Raw genomic sequence first — 17218 nt, forward strand, 5'->3', positions numbered from 1 at the left:
GATGTCTGTGTCTTGGAAAACTTTTGGGGACAACCTCAGACACAGCTTAGGTGGGGTCCTCCTGACTGAAAAGGAAAATTCTTCACCTGATGAATTCTGAGCCCTGCTTTTAACATCTTGTGACCATGTCATTGGTTGTCAGATGTGACTCATGCCTGGAATTAATCAGAGCTAAGGAAGTTTTCCTCTTCTATTATGACATATGACATTGTTATAACCCCCACCCCTCTTTGTCCATTTGAAGGAAATTTCTATAATCAAGAAGTCTTGTAAGTATAATACTAAATCTATTAAATGACAGAATGATACCAGAATTTCTCTGAGTTAACTTACAGTTCTAATCTTTATTTGGGGTCAAGTAATAATACTATAGTGATGATTACCTCATAAGGGGGAAATGATTAGATTTTTCTAATTTATTTAAGTATCTGTGTGATCATTCTAAAAGGCAGAAGAGGTCATTTTGTGGTTGGACCCTCAAATTCTAAAACTTATTCTTATATTAGGTGCTGGACATAGGTAAAGATAGAAACAGCAAATGGTATACAAGCTTAGATTCTCTGAAGTTTCAAAATTGGAGAGCCAAATTTGACTGACTGCACTAAATTATACTAAGTCAGAATTACTTGGGAACTTCTGGGTTTGGAACCAGAGAAGTCGAGTTCCCTTTAGAATCTATCCTGAGAATAAAACCTACTGTCCAAGAAAAGCTATCTAGGGACCAGATGAGTCCTACTACATGAGACATCTGGGACTCAAAAGTGCTGATTAAATGGACATTATGAATGGGTTACTGGGATACAAGAAAACTTGATGTCAGTTAACATTGGTGATAATGATTGTGCTGCTTTGCATGGTTTATGTTTAAGTTTTCTTGGTTACCTTGATGACATGTAAATCTCCCTTCTCAAAACGAGTTCACTGTGAGTTCTGTAAGGAATTTGATCTGCACCTGATTTCAGGTAATGATGCCATTATGGGAATTGTGAGAAATACTTTATTGCATTATTTGAACTTAGCCTTGTGTGGCAGGGAAACTGGACCATCTCTATGTGTCTTTTACGAAGGAACTAAGGTATGCTGACTAGAAACTCAGATCCAAAGATGGTTAGGAGGAGTTTTCTCTTAAATGTCAACTCATATGTTTTCTAAGAGTCCCTACCAGGTCTTTCTGACTACTCCCACAGTAGTCAACTTGTGGTTGTGGACTCCTGGATCATCTAAATACTACCTCCACTCTCAAGTGTATATTTGAGCTCGTAGGTGACCTCATCCTGTGCTTCCACAAGGGCCTGAAGAAGACAACATCTGATACAGAGAGCTTTCCCAAGAATCTAGAACAGGTCTGTGAGAGGAAGGCCTCCCTCCCCACCTGAGCCCCCTTGGCAGATCCTTGCATGGTATACTCTATTTACCTGTATTTCTAGACTGCACTAGTTTTGCTTACCTGGCTGTGTGACTTTTCCCCCTACCTCACACTCCCTTTGGTCTCCTTCTTTACTTGCTTTTGTTGGTGTTGAAAAGAGATGCTAAAACTCTCCTTCCCACTCCCTGAGGGAGAGTGAAGCTTTCCCCATACCTTTCTTGGTCTGCAGGTGATACCTTCAGAGGAGCTTTGATAGAAAGGAGGGAAGATGTGGGACCCTGCTTGACCCTGTTTGAAATGTACCCTGAGTGAATCCCCAAATTAAGCTGGGTGAGAATATTCTCCAGTTTTTGACTGATAAAGACCAGGTGCCTTGAACTGGACAGTATATTGATTAATGACATTTCTCTTATCTTGTCATTTTATGGACACTGTCCTGTTATGACATTCTTGATACTACATTTCTTTGTTTATGGCTGACAGAATCCAGGCATCCTGAGGGCACTGTCTTGTTCTAGGAAACTATAATGTTGACTGATACAGGCATCCTGAATCAGGGAGGAAGAGGAGCAGAAACTTCCTTCCTCTGTGGGTATATAATCTCTTCAGCCTAGATCCAAAGTGAGGGCATTTCCAATGCATGGGCACACGCATGTACACTGCTTTGAGAGAAAGATAAACAGGAAAGAGAAATAATAAGGGATTCTATAAGGTGAAACTGCTTACATTCCTACACGGAAAGATGATAGATATAACACCTAAGAGCATTATCATTATTATTCAAGTTAGGAGGAGTATACATAGACAGAGGGCATGGGTTGAGTTGACTATGATAGGATGGTATGCGAAAAAAAAAATTAAATTAAAAAGGAATGTAGTGAGAGAAGGGGTAACCTAGAAGTAGACTGGGTAAAATATATCACATGAAAGAGGTGCAAAAGAGCTTATACAGTAGAGGAGGAGATGGGGGATAAAGAGAGGAAAATGCTTGAACTTTACTCTCATTGGAATTAGCTCAAAGGGGGAATAATGTACATACTCAGTTAAGTTCAGAAATATACCTTCCTCTCCAGGAAAGTAGTAGGGAAAGAGGATAAGAAAAGGTGGTGGGGTGTTGATGGAAGGAAGGATGGAATGATAGAAGTAGTAGGCAAAACACTTGAGGATGGACAGGTTGGAAGGCGAGAATATGACAAAGTCAGGGTAAAAGGAAGAAGGGAAATACACAGTTAGTGATCATTCTGTGAAAAAAATCTCCATCAAGTTTCTCTAACAAAAGCTTTATTGGTCAAATAAATAGAGAATTTAGTCAAATTAGTAAGAATACAAGTCATTCCCCAATTGAAAAATTGTCAAAAGGTATGAAGAGGGTGTTTTCAGGCAAAGAAATCAAAGACATCTATAGGCATATGAAAAAAACACTCTAAATCACTGTTGATTAAATAGAACATCTCTGAAGTGCCAGTCCACACATATCAGATTGGCTAATATGACAGAAAAGAAAAATGACAAATGGTAGAGATGTGGGGAAATTGAGACACTAATGCATTCTTGGTGGAGTTGTGAACTGATTCAACTATTCTGGAGAGCAATTAGAAACTATGACCAAAGGGCAGTAAAACCAGGGATGCTCTTTGACCCAGCAATACCACAACTAGATATGTAGCCCAAAGAAATGAGAAACAAAAAAGAAAAGGACCCACATGTACAAAAAATATTTATAGCACTTCTTTTTTGTGGTGACAAGGAATCAGAAATTGAGGGATTTCCCATCAACTAGGGAATGGATGAACAAGTTGTGGTATATGACTGTGATGGGATACCATTATGCTGAAAGAAATGATGGACAGGCAGACTTCACGAAAACCTGGAGAGACTCATAAGAACTGATGCAAAGTGAAATAAGCAGAACCAGGAGAACACTGTACACAGGAACAAGAAAATTGCATGATGATCAGCTGTGAATGACTTAGTTATTCTGAGCATGCAATGATCCAAAACAATTTCAGGTCACTTAAAATGAAAAGTACTATCTGCCTGCTGAAAAAGAACTGAAGTTGTCTGAATGCAGATGGAGGTATGCTTTTTTTAAACATTATTTTTCTTGGGTTTTATTTCGGTTTTGTGTTTTCTTTCACAACATGGTTAACATGGAAATATGCTTTGCATGACTGTGCATCTATAACTTATATTAAATTGGAAGGGAAGGAGAGACATAGAGAGGAAGGGAGAGATTCCTGTATCTCAAGGGTGTCCTGGAAACAGATCTAGGCATTCATGGAAAATGGGAGGGGCGGAATCTCTCCATCTCCTCTCTTGATTGCCTTCCTGCCTGGGAAGCCAGACACAGTATCCTCCAACATACACTGACTCCCACCACTTCCATTCATGCAATAGGCTTTCAGCAGACAGGCTAAGCACATGATGGAGTGTCTGTCACACCTCTAGCTGTGGTAGAAGACAGAACTTGATGTGAATACATCATCAGATGAGCACAAGCAAGTAGACAGATTTGTCTTCTAAGATAATTCATAGCTCTTGATCCCTCTTGAAATTTTTACCCATATATACTTTTCTTTCTCTTGTGTATATGTGATATCCTGCTGGAAAAATGTAAATTCTCTGAAATCAGGGGCAGTTTCATTTTTGTCTTTGTATCCCTGAAACCCAGCTCAGCTTCTGGGAAAGAGAAAGCAAAAGCTCACCTGTCAGAGCCTGCTTAGTATGGGCAGAAGCCAAGATTGCAAGAATGGGAATGCTAGGGGTGAGAAATGAGGATGGTGGCTGTAGTCCAGGCAACAAGGGACATTTAACACCTAAGGCAGGGGTGCTTCAAGTCATATTCTGACTTGGGATCCAGAAGGAGGCAGCATGTCATGCTTCAACGGCCCCTGACCAAACTAGAAAATCTGCTGGTTGGCAATCTCAGCTTTAAAGTGAGAGAGGGGACCTCAAAACTTGAGTATGGCCAGCAAGCATTATATGCAATGGGGATAAGCTAGATGCATTCCCAATAAGATCAGGGGTGAAACAAGGTTGTCCATTATCACCACTATTATTCAATATGGTACTAGAAATGTTAGCTGTAGCAATTAGACAAGATAAAGATATTCAAGGAATAAGAACAGCCAAAGAAGAAACTAAGTTATCACTCTTTGCAGATGATATGATGATTTACCTAGAGAATCCCAGAGATTCAAGTAAAAAATTACTTGAAATACTAAACAACTTTGGCAAAGTTGCAGGGTACAAAATAAACCCACACAAATCTTCTGCATTCCTATATATTAGCAACAAAGTCCAACAGCAAGAGATAGAAAGAGAAATCCCATTTAAAGCTAGGGTAAACAGTATAAAATACTTAGGAGTCTACCTGCCAAAACAAACCCAGGGATTATATGAACACAATTACAAGACACTTTTTGCACAAATAAAGTCAGATTTAAGTAAGTGGAAAAACATTAGTTGCTCATGGGTAGGCCGTGCTAATATAATAAAAATGACAATTCTACCCAAATTAATATACTTATTTAGTGCCATACCAATTAAACTATCAGACAATTCCTTTCTAGAGCTGGATAAAATAATATCAAAATTCATTTGGAAAAACAAAAGGTCCAGAATATCAAAGGGACTAATGAAAAGAAATGCTTGGGAAGGTGGCCTAGCGCTACCAGACCTCAAACTGTACTATAAAGCAGCAATTATCAAAACCACTTGGTATTGGCTAAGAAACAGAGAGGTAGACAAGTGGAATAGACTTGGCACTCAAGATGCAGTAGGCAAGGAATATAGCAACCTTCTGTTTGATAAACCCAAGGACCCCAGCTTCTGGGATAAGAACTCATTGTTTGACAAAAATTGCTGGGAAAACTGGATAACAGTGTGGCGGAAATTAGGCATAGACCCATACCTGACACCGTACACAAGAATAAAGTCCAAATGGGTACATGATTTAGGTATAAAGATTGATACCATGAATAAACTGGAGAAGCAAGGAATAGTGTATTTATCAGATCTATGGAGAAGGGAAGAATTCTTTACTAAAGGATAGAAAGCATTATGAAATGCAAAATGGATAACTTTGATTACATTAAACTGAGAAGTTTTTGCACAACCAAACCCAATGCAACCAAAATCCGGAGGGATGTAGTAAATTGGGAAAGAATTTTTACAGCTAAGCTCGGGGATAAAGGCCTCATTTCTAGAATATATAGAGAACTGACCCAAATGTATAATCATACAAGTCATTCCCCAATTGATAAGTGGTCACAGGATATGAACAGGCAATTTTCAGAGGAAGAAATTAAAGCTATCTATAATCATATGAAACAATGCTCTAAATCACTATTGGTTAGAGAGATGCAAATCAAAACAACTCTGAGGTACCACATCACACCTATAAGATTGGCAAACATGACAGAACAAGAAAATGATAAATGCTGGAGAGGATGTGGGAGAGTTGGAACACTAATTCATTGTCGGTGGAGCTGCGAGCTCATCCAACCACTCTGGAGAGCAATTTGGAACTATGCCCAAAGGGCTACAAAAATGTGCATACCCTTTGACCCAGCAATATCGCTACTAGGACTATATCCCCAAGAGATCATAAAAATGGGAAAGGGTGCCACATGTACAAAAATATTTATAGCAGCACTCTATGTAGTTGCCAAAAACTGGAAGTCAAGGGGATGTCCATCAATTGGGGAATGGCTGAATAAATTATGGTATATGAATGTAATGGAGTACTATTGTGCCATAAGAAATGATGAACAAGAAGACTTCAGAGAGGCCTGGAAGGACTTATATGACCTGATGCTGAGTGAAAGGAGCAGAACCAGGAGAACTTTATGCACAGCAAAGACCACAGTGTGTGAGAGTTTTTTCTGGTAGACTTAGATTTTTGTAATAACACAAGAACTTCTTACAAAAAAAAAAAATCCCAATGGTGGATCTCAAGGCAAAATGCCTTCCACACTCAGAGAGAGAAATATGGAAGTCACTCACATAATGTAGCAGATCATGTTTGTGTATGTGTATGTGTTTGTGTATCATGTTCTGATTTGTTATACGATTTCTTTCATTTATCTTAGTCTGACTACATAGCATGACTATAGTGAAAATATACTCAATAGGAAAGTATATGTAGAATCTATACAGAATTGTATGCAGTCGTGGGGAGGGAGGGGGGTAGTGGGGGGTAGGTGGGGGGGGATAAAATCTCAATTGTATGGCAGTGATTGTTAAACATTAAAAAAGAAAAAAAAGAAAAAAAAAGAAAAAAGAAAAAAAAAAAACTTGAGTATGGCTACAGATGCCACCACCCATGACCTCTAGGAATTCATTGATTCCTCCTCCTCTCCCAAATCAGATGTAGAAAAATTTCTTGGGGGAACATCTTATCCCTTAATTCAAATTAGATCTTTTCTCCCTCAAACTAGACAAGATTGTAATTTTTCAAGGGCAGCTAGATGGTGCAGTGGATAGAGTTCTGAACCTGGGGTATGGAAGGCATGAGTTCATATCTGACCTCCAGACACTTAGTGGCTGTGTGACCCTGGGCAAGTTATCTCATTCTTTTTTCCTCTCTTTCTACATCTATAAAGTGAACTGGAGAAGGAAACAGCAAACCGCTCTAATTTCTTTGCCCCCCGCAAAGCCCCAAATGAGGTCACAAAGACTCAGATATGATTAAACAACTAGAATCTTTCAAAATTTTAAAAAAATGAGATATCAATGTAATAAAAAGTAAATACCAAACCACAGAAATAAAAGTTACAAAGTGCATATCTCTTATTCCATTTTAACTAACAGTGAGTCATAGATTGTCTTGGCTGGTGCAGTTCATGGGGCACCAGGCCAAAGTTTCTTTTATCTAGTATACACTAAGGACGGATTGTAGGCAATAGGCAATAGCTTTGTGATTCTAAGAGCAATCTAAACTCTATGTAATATTCATGAAGACACAACTTTGTGGCATGACTGTTTTATAATCATTGTAATTCAGGGGTTCTTAACCTTTTATATGAATTCAGGGGGTCTTCATCATTTTTGTCTCATGGATGTCCCTGTGGAAGTCTGGAGAAGCCTATGGCCCCCCTCCTTAGTTAGTTAATAAACATTTATTAATGTCTCCTACATTCCAGGTCCTGAGATAAGCAATAGAAATGCAAAGACAGGCAAAGGATGGTGCCTGCCCTCAAGGAGCCCACAGTCAGATGGAGTAGAGAAGATGCTAGCAACTTTGTACAAACCAGCTGCATGAAAGATAAATGAGAGACAGTCCACAGATGAAAGGGCCCAGCACTATGGGGCATGGGGAAGGCTTCTCAGGAAATGAAATATATTCAAATACAGATATGAATTTTTTAAAGTTCTTGAATACTGAGTCAAGAACCCTTATATTAGTGGGAGAAGTACATAATTTTAGCTGTCTTGAATTCCCAAAAGAGCTCCTCCATATTGTCCGGTAGGTTGGGATATTGTCTGGCAGATAGTTGGCATCCCAGTGGGCATCATGGTATAAAAAAAAACCTTAGCCTCATTTGTGGTGAATTTGCAGAAAGAAAAGAGAGCCATGGATGAATTACAAGAGTAGAGGAAGCTTTGGTGAAAGCATCTAGAGCAGAGGTAGGGAACTTGTGACCTCAATAACATATGTGGCCTTCTAGGTCCTCAAATCAGGCCTTGGATTGAGTACAAACTTCACACAACAAATCCCCTTAATGACATGATTTGTTCTGTAAAACTTGGACTCAGTCAAAAAGTAGCACCCAAGGACCTAGAAGGCCACATGTGGCCTCAAGGCACCAGGTTCCCCACCCCTGAGGATTTCAGGGGCCACCATCAACCAGGACAGTCAACTCCAAACTTCTTCTCTCAGCATGGGAAACACAAGTCATACAGGCTCTTCTCTCAGGCTTTTTCCAGCTGGTCACATGGTCCTCAACCTCTGAATGCCTCCACAGGGCAGGTTTCTGAACAAGCATCATTTTCACGTGTCAGATAATCCATCCAGGGGGAGGCCTGTTGATTAAGCGGTAGCCCTGGGTAGCCCTAATGCCCTCCTCAAAATTTTGACTCTGTCCAAGTCAGGATTCAACTGAATGTAAAGCAAGACCAGTCTGAACCAATTCCAGCTTTTCTCTGGAGCAGTAAAATCCAAGGAATTGTTATGAAAATTAGAATGTAGTCTCAGAAGGGGAAATCCAGGCCAGAAGCTCATTATTTTATTAAGCAAGTTATATGTGTGTTACGTATTTGATCTGTAATTTCTTCTATAAAACTGAATTTCAATACAATCAGGTATTTCTATCTGTTAACAGAATACCAGTACTCTCTAAATTTTGGTACCTTGGGACAAAATTCTGACCTCCCTGCCATAATTATGGTCTAGACAGAAAGAAGTAGCAAAAGATCAAGTTGGAGAGTTGGGCTGAAATTCTTACCAGACATTAAGGTAATTTCATTGTTTTGTAAATATTTACAGAATAAGAAATTCTTTTCATCATTCCTAACCATCATTTATTGAAAATAGATTCTGTGCTAAGATGTAGAACACTCGGGGACCCTCATGACCCCCATTTTGAGAACCAGAGATCTCTAGATACCTTTATCACAAAATCATGACTTCAAGTTATCCCACAAAACAAGTGTATGTACAGTGCTTAGAAATTCATGGAGTCAGCGTTTTGAGGAGAGAGCATTCCCTTGGTCTTCAACTAGGTCAGCTGAGGCTAAATAATCACACATAGAGAAATTATTTGTTAGTCCAATGACTACTTTCCAAGGTAGAGGTTGCTTCTGTGCCGAGGCATACATTCTTTTATTCCAAGCACGTAATGTCCACAGCATAGAACCAAGCTAGACTCCTTCTCCAAAGGCTTATCAGCTCTGGAAACTGCCCAAGGAGCTATAATGCTGGTCCTTCCATGGCACCATCATCACCGTTCTTTGAAGGGGTCACTTTTTTTAAAATTCTCTTTATTATGTGGTGTTGGGGGGAGGTCTGTTGATTTACTGATTAACCACATCCTGGTCATATGCCCCCATACTTTGGAACCCTCCTGATAAGACTTGGGTCAGGCACTATAAAAGTTGGAGACCAACCCCTAACAGATCAGTACAGAAGGCAGTCATGGCGAAGTTCATCTTCTTCACTGGTGAGTCAATGCTCAAAGGAGAAACTCAATCCCTTTCTTCCTTCCCTTTTCTTCCTAAGTCCTTTGTAAAGAATTACTATGTATGATAATAGGCTCAGAGATTTAGATCTAGAAAGAGACCTGAGAGCCCATCAAGGCAATTCTTAATTTTTACAAATGAGAAAACTGATTGACAGGTTGTTTAAGTGACTTGCCCACAGGTCATACGTCTAGTAATTGTCTAACATGGGATCTGGACACAGTTCTTCCTGTGTCCAAGCCCAGTGTCCTTTTCTGTCTATTTTAACCTCATTATACTTTATTTTCTTCCATTTCACCTCCGATATTTTCACAACCTGCCTTATAGAAGCAACTCTCAGGCCTCAATTTCCTCATCTGTAAAATGTAAAGGGTAGAGATTCTTAAGCTGGAGTCCATAAACTTGTGATATATATTTGTGTGTGCATACACAATACATACCTATTTTCAGAGAAATGTGTTATATGTTTTACATATGTTATACGTAAAACTATTTTAATATAACTGATCTCAGTATAACTAATAATAAATATATACACTTACACACATGTGTGCTGTATGTTATATGTGTGTTGTATATATTTCAGTATAATTGATGTTTCAATATAATTGATAATTGACATATATACATACATACACACAGATATACTTGTATTCTATGTTACACTCTGTCACATATAACAACTATATTTTAACATAATTATTCCATTGTACTCTTGTGAATACTTTGTGTTTAAAAATTATTTTGTGAAAAGGCCCTTGAGTATTGCCAGACTTCCAAAGGGGTCCATGACACAAGAATGTCAGGAACCTCTGTTCTACAATGTAAGTTTCCAAGGGCAGCATCGGCTTCATTAGTCTCAGTGTTTCCCATGTCTAGCCAAGTGTCTTCCAATCAAGCCCCTAACAAGCATTTCCTGAGTACCTAATGTTGGGTCAAAGATTGTGCTAGGCAATGGGACAGAGACAAAAATGAAATAATCCCTGCCCTGGAGGAGGTATTGCACACAGTTAATCAATGCTTGTAGTGTTGAAAAGAACTCAGGGATATCTGAGATCCTGAAATGTCCTCCTCATCCAAACTCTGGTTTTCTTGCTGCCGTGATGGACTTCCTCTATGTAACTCAAGAGCTCATCTCTCTTTGCTCCCAATGTTGACACACCATCGCCTGTGGTGACTTGTTGGCTCCCACCTCCCCCCTCCCCTTCTTTACCTCCCTGGTCTGTTTCTTTCCTATTTCTCCACCTACCAACCTTGGTACTTTCTCTTGATTTCCCTTCATTTTATTTACCAAGTCGATTACAACAGCCAGGAGAAGAAAAGGAAAGCTGAATAGTAAAATCTGTAGTGGAGAATGGTCCAGGATGATTCATTTACTCAGCTCGATATCATCCTTTGTGGAAGTGAAAGAAGGACAGACAGAACAAATCGCCTGTACACACACACACACACACACACACACACACACACCACTTTTTTTTCAGATTAATTTCCCTGGGGCATTCTATTCTAACTCGTTTGGTTACATGCACATGGCTACTGCTTCAGGAGTCACTTGGAAGACTCCATTCTGCACATTCTCCTCAGACAAATAGGATCTGATGTGAATCAGCTGAATGATTGGTCCCAGACCAAGGCAGGTGATGGATAGAAGGAAAGAATGAATCTACACACACAGCCTCTGTATGTTCTGGAACCCTGGACAACATACAGGGGAAGTTTGCTCAATAGCTCTCTCACAGATAGCAAGTCTCTGACCCCCAATCTGACCTCTGAGTTCCTAAAGAGTCTATCTGCCACATCAGAAGGTGGGATCTTAAGCTTCATTAAATGAGGACTTTAATCCAGAAGCTTGTAGGGGATGTCCCTGCTATCCTTTGCCCTAGGAAGGGGACATGAGAGTGGTCTTCAGTTATGTAAAGGTTTTATACAAGAGGGATTAACCTTATTCAAGTTGGCTCCAGAGGTTAGAACTAGGAGTCATGGGCAGAAATGTCCAAGTGGTAGATTTTTGACTCAATCTATGCTATATTTAGAGCTGTCCTAAAGTGGAAAGGGCTGCCTTAGAAAGTAAGAACAATAAAACATTTCTATAGCACTTCAGAGTTTGTAAAATACTTTGTAAATGTTATTTCCTTTAATCCTCACAACTCTGCCTTGGATCATGGAATTGCTGAGAACACCTAAGTCATTCAGTAGACCACCATACAATATTGCTGTGACTGTGCGTAATGTCCTCCTGGATCTGCTGATGACACTTTGCATCAGTTCATGTAAGTCTTTCCAGGTTTTACTGAAAGCTTCCTTCTCATCATTTCTTTTAGCACAAGAGTATTCCTTCACAATCATATACTACAACTTGTTCATCCATTCCCCATTTTACATATGAGCAAAGTTAAAGGGTAAGTGACTAACCTAGGTTCACAGAACTCATACATATACATGTGTGTTTATGTCTATAGACATACATAATCACGTGTGTACATACATGTATGTTTAAATACATATGTCTGTGCATATAAATGGGCAATCTGTGAACAAGCTGTAGTATATGATTGTGATGGAATACTGTTGTACTAGAAGAAATGATGAGCAGAATGCTTTTAGAAATACCTGGAAAGACTTACATGAAACAGAATTTGAACTCAAGCCTTCCTCACCCCAAGTCCAACACTATCTACTGATTCATCTAGATGACATAGTAGGTCTCCTTCCCAGATGACTACTTTTCAGGAACTTTACAGAGAGAATTCCAATATAGGTAGGTTAAATCTCATGGTCTCTGAGGACCCTTTCTTCTTTGGAATTCTGTGATTCCAACAGAGAAGCCTATAGAGTGGGAACATCTATATAAGTAAGAGCTCACCACCTTACCTTCTGCATGCATTAATTTTGGTTTCATCCTTTGGTACACAATATTCTTAGCTTCCCTGAAAACTCACTTAAAACATAATGACTGAGTTGAATTGGATGCCAAGCACCCCCAAGATGGGGGGGCATGAAAACTCTTGGAATCAAATAGAACATTTCCTGACAGAACGTAAACCCCTTGATGGTAGGGGCCATGTTATGGGGCAGCTAAGTGGTGCAGTGGATAGAGTCCCAGTGCAGGAGTCATGAGGACCTGAGTTGAAGTCTCACCTCAGACACTTGACACTCACTAGCTGTGTGACCTTGGGCAAGTCACTTAACTCCAATTGCCTCATCCTGGGTTATCTTCAGTCATCCTGATGAATGTCTGGACACTGGATTCAGATGGCTCTGGAGGAGAAGTGAGGCTGGTGACCTGCACAGCCCTCCCTCACTCAAAACAAAGTCAAGTGCAAGTCATGTCATCATTTCTCTGCTGTCATGGTCTTTTTTGGCAATGAAGGACGAACACACACACAGGGGCCATGCAAGTTCTGTGGGATTCTCAGAACCTACTAGAGAGTCTCGTGTGTATTAAGTACTTAATAAATGTTTATTGATTGATTTTTTTTCTTCACTAGGTCTAGCCCTGGTGCTGCTTGCTCAGCTGGGTAAGTAACAGACCCTTGCTTCCCCACTGCCCACCCTACACAGACACACTTGTTTTTAGAAGATCCTCATAGACCTAGCCAATTCTCAAACATATAGAGGGCAACTAGTAGGCACAGTGGGTAGAGTGCTGGGCTTGAATTCAGGAAGACTTGAGTTCAAGTCCTACTTCAGACATTTACTGCCTGTATGACCCTGAGCAAGTCACTTAATGTCTGCCTCAGTTTACTCAGGTTTAAAATGTAATAAAGGCATAATAATGTCACCTCCCTCCCAGGGCAAGCGTAAGGATCAAATGAGATAATACAATGCCTGGCACCTGGTAGGTGCTATTAGTATTGTTTTTCTATGATTTCAACCACAGCCAACTCTTTGTGACCCCATTTGGGGTTTTCTTGGCAAAGATACTAGAGTGGTTTGCCATTTCCTTTTCTAACTCATTTTACAAATGAGGAAACTGAGGCAAACAAAGTTAAGTGACTTGCCCAGAGTCACACAACTAGTAAGTGTCTGAGACAGAATTTGAACTCTGGTCTTCCTGACTCCAGGCCCTATACTCTATGTGCTATGACACATCCTAGCTTCCCCTAGCTATTATTAAGTACAGATAATTTCCTTGTACATTATATAGGTCATTATAGGTGCTCAGAGAAGGCCAACCTATTTTAGTAGCTGGAGCTAACCACATTCAGAGTAGTCACTCTACTAACAAGCACAGTCAGATGGAAATGCCTTTTGAATAACATGCTGCTTGGGATTCTCCCCCAAACCATTGCCTTCCACCAGATCATTGAGACAGCTGCCTGCAGTCCCACTGGGCATTCCATTGGCTTGTAGATCCTGAGCTTTGAGTTAGAAATGACTGAATTACATACCAGTCTGAGACACTGCCTAACTGTATGACCTCGGACAAGTCACTGAAACTCTTTCAGTCTCAGTTTTCCCATCTGTAAATAGGGATCATAAATGTATCTACTTCACAGGGTTGTTGTGAGGATCAAAGGAAAAAATGTAAAAAACGTTTTATAAACCTTAAAGCATTTTATAAAGGCTAGCTATTATTAATGTTATTATTTTTTTAAAAACTCCACTGAAGTGGCACCTCCTCAGGGAGAGGTGACCGCCATCTACTCTCTTGCCCCCATTCATTAGTCCCTTTTTCTACTCGAAAAATTACTTTGTATTTAATTTGTATTTATATTACCTTAGAATACATAATATAATACCTTACACATAATTATGCTACAAAATCATATATAAAATTATATACAAACTATATATAATATAATACCTTCTATTTACCTGTATACATGTTGTTTTCCATGGTAGAATGTGTTCTTCAGTACAATTCTTGAGGGCAGGCACTGTTTCATTTTCCCTATTGTATTGCCATGTCTGGCACACAGTAGGTACTTAATAAATGCTTGTTGAATGAACGAACATGTGAATGAATGAATGAATGAATGAATGAATGAGGTTGTCCCTCACCATGACATTTGCTCCTTGCTGCCAACAGGCTCTGCCTACCATCTGACATGCTACTTCACCAACTGGGCCCAGTACAGGTCAGGCCTGGGGAGGTTCAAGCCAGATAACATCGACCCCTGCCTCTGTACTCACCTCATCTATGCTTTTGCTGGAATGAGTAACAATGAGATCACCACAATCGAATGGGATGATGTCACCCTCTACAAGTCCTTCAATGATCTGAAAAACAAGTAAGGAGGAAAAAGCGGCTGGTGGGTGGTCCAGCGGTCAGAGAGCTGTACCTGGAATCAGAAAGACCTGAGTTCAGTTTAGTACCTATATGACTGTGGGCAAGTCACTTAATCTCTGCCTGCCTCAGTTTCCTCAACTGCAAAATGAGGATAAGGGAACCTACCTCTCTGGGTTGTTGTGAGTATCAAGTGAGATAACTGCAAAGCATTCAGCAGGGTACCTGGCACACAGAAGGCACTTAATGAATGCTCATTCCCTGGCATTCCTTCCCAGTCCCCACTGATTTAGAAATCCCCCATTGGCAACACAAGGTCCTTCCCACGTTGAGATTCCCAGGCTAAGAAGCTCCCTCCACACACCCTCTCCTAAGGGGACAGCTATGTTTGTAAATTAGGCACCTGACAGGTAAGCAAAAAGGTGTGGATGATACCTTCTGTCTTCAAGAGTAAACACACTTGGTCTTGAACCCAAGAGGTCAGAGGACATTCACCGACCAGGTTCACACCATGAGGAATGTGTAAATAAATGGAGGACAGAATCAGCCTCCAAAAGTCCTCTAGCACCTCATCAGACCTTTTTCAGGGACTGTCCTGTGGAGTTACCCAACCAATCTCTCTCTCTCACTAAAAGAAACTAATCAATGCAAAGAGGTTCTAACTTTCTCTTTATTCTCTCTATAGGAACAGTGAACTGAAGACTCTTCTGGCCATTGGAGGCTGGAACTTTGGAACTGCCCCGTAAGTCCAGAGTCACAAAGAAAAGACTTAAGCGCTTCTTCTTAAGCAGGGAGGTGCTTTGTAAAGAGGTTAGGTAAAATTTTCCCTTTCTCTGAGGGATCTTACAATACAGGACTCATACCATAACTGAGGTGCAAAAAGGCCAAGATTAAAATATGCATACATAAAATAAGTTATTAGAGCGGAAATCATCTGAACCAAGGCCATTGTTCCTTGGGCTTAATTCTAAGAGATATTTACTGACCTAGAAGATAGAAAACTGGATCCTGTTCTCAGCTCTGACACTAACCAGCAATGTAACTTGGGAAAACCCACCCTTTCTAAATCTTAAGTTGTTTTTCCTGAAAAATGAGAGCACTAGATTCTCTGATCTCTTCCAGTTCCGACATTCAGTAATTATTGAAGTACAAAAAGGACTCTGCCTTGCTTAGACCACAGCTGGAACAGGGTGTTTAGTTTTAGGTATCACATTTAGGGACAGACATGACACCCTGGAGCATATCCAAAGGAGGGGGATAAGGATGGAGAAGGGGCTTAGACCAAGACATATAAGGATCTATTAAAGAAATTGATCCTGGACAAGTAGCTATTTAGGGCAGCCACATTAACTATCTTTTAGTATTTAAAGGGTCATCGTGTAAAGGGAGTACATTTATTCCACTTAGTTTAGGATGGAAGAAGTAGGAGCTATGGGCAGAAATTACAAAAATGTAGATTTTTGACTCAATAGAAAGAAAAACTCCCTTAATAAAGCAAAGCTATGCAAAAGGAAAATGGGTTGCCTCAAAGGGTGATGAGTTCTCCATCACTGGAAGTATTCAAGTGAAGAGTGAATGATCACCTGCTGGCGATGTTCTAGAAGAGATTTCTGCTTAGACAGGGGTGACATCAGATGACTTCTGAAGTCCCTTCCAGTTCTAAGAATCTGTGTGATTTCTAAGGATCTCGCTATAATGATCCCATAACATAAACACTCACGAATCAGTGTATTGGTTAGGGAAGTGGTTGCCAAGGGAATTATGGAAGTTCCCCATTTGAGGGGTTACCATTTCACCTACAATTAGTTGAGGAAGCTTAGCAACTCAGCAACTGTTTGAATGATACTAAAGCATGATGAATTAGAACATGAGAGAGCTATTAAAATGAAATATGTTTAGGAAGACAGACTAGGAGGGGGAAGGAGGGAATATAAAGGGACCACTATGTTCATCAGTAGATAGAATTGAAGTTACGAGCATCAGGGTAGGATAAAACAGGAGAAGGGAACTGGTCAGGGCTGGGATGTACTTAGAGCTTTGAAGAAAACAGTGAAGAATTTGGACTTTTTCAACTATAGAGGACAACAGTACAATGAACCAGAGGGAGATCAGGGTCTCCCTCTGAAGAGTGATTAAAGAGAGATTTTTAAATAGGAGGTGACTTCTAGAAATATTGAGAAGATTAACAACAAGGAGTATTGGGAATGGAGATGATTGAAGGCATGAAGGGTATTGAAGTGGTACCAATCATCAAACTATTGTGGAAGTTTTCCAGCTTAACAAATAAGGGATAATTACATGATTTTATTGTGATTACCCAAGAAAGGATCACACTCTCTGGTTTCAGTGTGAGATGGAGATGGATACGGTCTGTGATGTCTCATTGATAGAGCTTTGCAGGTCACTCAGAAAGGTGAAGACACACACAGATTGGAGAA

Source organism: Notamacropus eugenii, chromosome 2 (assembly GCF_028372415.1).
Source record: "Notamacropus eugenii isolate mMacEug1 chromosome 2, mMacEug1.pri_v2, whole genome shotgun sequence".
Classification (NCBI taxonomy): Eukaryota; Metazoa; Chordata; class Mammalia; order Diprotodontia; family Macropodidae; genus Notamacropus; species Notamacropus eugenii.